This window comes from Microtus ochrogaster, chromosome 1 (assembly GCF_000317375.1).
Source record: "Microtus ochrogaster isolate Prairie Vole_2 chromosome 1, MicOch1.0, whole genome shotgun sequence".
Lineage (NCBI taxonomy): Eukaryota > Metazoa > Chordata > Mammalia > Rodentia > Cricetidae > Microtus > Microtus ochrogaster.
The window spans coordinates 19,259,008-19,261,459 of record NC_022009.1 but is presented as its reverse complement, the minus strand read 5'-3'; the positions used below and the strand labels follow the sequence as shown (position 1 = coordinate 19,261,459).

General features: G+C 43.2%; 1 pseudogene; it reads right to left on the bottom strand.

Annotated features, from left to right (window-relative positions):
* Positions 1–662: 662 nt before the first annotated feature.
* The window catches only part of LOC101986610, a 12,562-nt pseudogene continuing 10,772 nt past the window's right edge, over positions 663–2,452 (bottom strand).

The following is a 2,452-nucleotide window of genomic DNA, read 5'->3' as shown; positions in this document are numbered from 1 at the left end:
GCGGTGGCGGGGAGGAGGCGGAAATCCTCAATAAATAAATAAATTAAAAAAAAAAAAGATTGTTTCTCATTATGCCTCATTAAGCAGTGCCGACTGTTGACTGGAGTGCCTTGGGTTTTTTCTCCACGTGACCTCTCATCTCTTCCAGAAGATAGATAAGACGTTTGCACAGCATTGGGGTGGGGGGTCTTCTGGAAAGCATTTCAAGAAGGGCAAATCCCAATGGAAAAGTACTTATCAAACCTTTTGTTGTACTTGTTAGCATCTTCTAAAAAATGTTTGCTACTACTATTATTTTTATTATTTATCTTTATATCCTCATGTTACCTGATTTCCTGGCATTTGACAAACATTTGGTCACATCAAATTACTGAAAGAAATGTTCATTTGCTTCTCTGAATCATATTTCCCTGCTACAGTCTGCTGCTGGTACATGGGAATTTAAATATAGCACCACCTAGATTTTGTCCTACAAGGCCTTCACAGTGTGTCAGACGGACTTGGCTTAAATGGCTGTCAAGAGGAGTGAGGTGCATGTCAACAGGGAGAGAATCCATTTGGCACCGTCATCAGATGATTTAGCTTCAGTATTCTGAATCGTGGGGGATATTCTTTCATACCCATTGTCTGGGCAGCAGGCAAGTCCCAAGTTTCTATTGAAGCTAATCATCACTCAACTGGAAGATCAAGACCTGAAAGTTCTCGCATATAGATACTAGTTTCACAGACTTGAAGATCATCACCACATTCTTCTGGATATGGAGCCAAAGCAGAATCTGGGCTGTTTTCTTGTCATTTGCAATAATTGATTTCTTTAATCTTGGAATTCTCCAGTAGTGAAGGCTCCTCTGGCTTGATCCAAGGTCTGTCAATCAGGAGAGCCCAGGGGGCTGTGGGCCATGATGATGATGTCCTTGGAGTGAGACAGTACTGGATCAGTTTGTCCTGGGTGAGGTATAGACAGCACTCAACCTGGCTAATAACCGGTTTATTTTTTAGTTCAGGCATGTTCTATAGCCTTCCAGTCTAGAAGTGCTTGAAGTTGGAGATGCCCAGGGCTTTCATTAGCCACCAGTTGTCTAACAGTTCTTCCCTGACATCCCAGGCATCCAAGAATGTTATTTTACTGGTCAGAACACTGCCTTTATCATCTTTGGGGAGTAACTCCTTTTCAGGCTGAAGTACTTGTGACTGGTGAATAAGACAATCCAGTTTCATATCTATGAAAGTCTTATGAAAGACTATCAGTTTTCTCTCAAAGCAGGTGGTCCACAAATTGCTGACAATAAAGAGCCTACCCCTCAGTTTCACAATTTTCTCTTCCATCTTCTCTTGGATTGTTTCTCCCATTTCACTCTCATTGTATATTTGTGGTCAATGTGACAATACCCAGCAACAGGGGCCACCTTCACAGCTTCCTTGGTTGCCCTAGGGGAAGACTTCCAGGTACCAGGTCCCCAGGGGTCATCTTGGTTTGGGTACTGAACTCCACAAAGGTGGCATTGATTGCTGTAGAAATCTTAGAGTAGATGTCTGTCCTTTTGTCAGTTTCTTCATAGCTGAAACAAGTCAGTGAAGTCCAGAATCAGCCTGTAAAATTGAGATCACAAGTCAGCAAACTTTCCCTCAAAAAGTCACCTAGTAAACGACTAGGACTTGGTGTAGGAGATTATTCTGTTCATGTGTTTTTTTCATTGGTTAAATGAATAAAGAAACTGCTTTGGGCCTGATGGGGCAGAACTTAGGTAGGCGGAGAAGACAGAACTGAATATTGGGAAGAAGGGCAGGGTGAGATACGCCATGGATCTCCTTCCTGAGATGGACACTGGTTAGAATCCTGCCGGTAAACCACAGTCATGTAGCGATACACAGATTAATAGAAATGGGTTAAATTAAGATGTAAGAATTAGCCAATAAGAAACTAGAGCTAATAGGCCAAGGAGTGTTTTAATTAATACAGTTTCTGTGTGATTATTTTGGGTGTAAGCTAGCCGGGCGGCCAGAAGAAACAAAGGGCTCACTCTTCTTGTAACAAGGGCTGGAGGGAGATGACTTAGCAAGTGAGGCACCTCCTGTGAAGCCTGAGGACCTGAGTGATTCCTGGAACCCACATGAACCTGGTGCCCTCAAGCTGTCCCGACCAACACTTCAGCACCAAGACGCATGTGTCCCCCTCCCCCAACACACACACTTTAAAAATGTTTTAGGCTTACAGTTTTTTCTTATTTTTTTATATGTAAAAGCAACCATGAGTATCAAAAAGTGTTGTAATTGGAGCAGCGGGGCTGCGTCCCCAGCACTCCACTGCCCACAAGGCTAGCTTTACCCGAAATAATTACACGGACACTGTATTCTTTTAATCACTGCTTGGCCCATTCTCTTCTAGGCTAACTCTCGCACCTGGACTAGCCCATTTCTAATCATCTGTGTGTAGCACCCCAAGGTGCGCTTA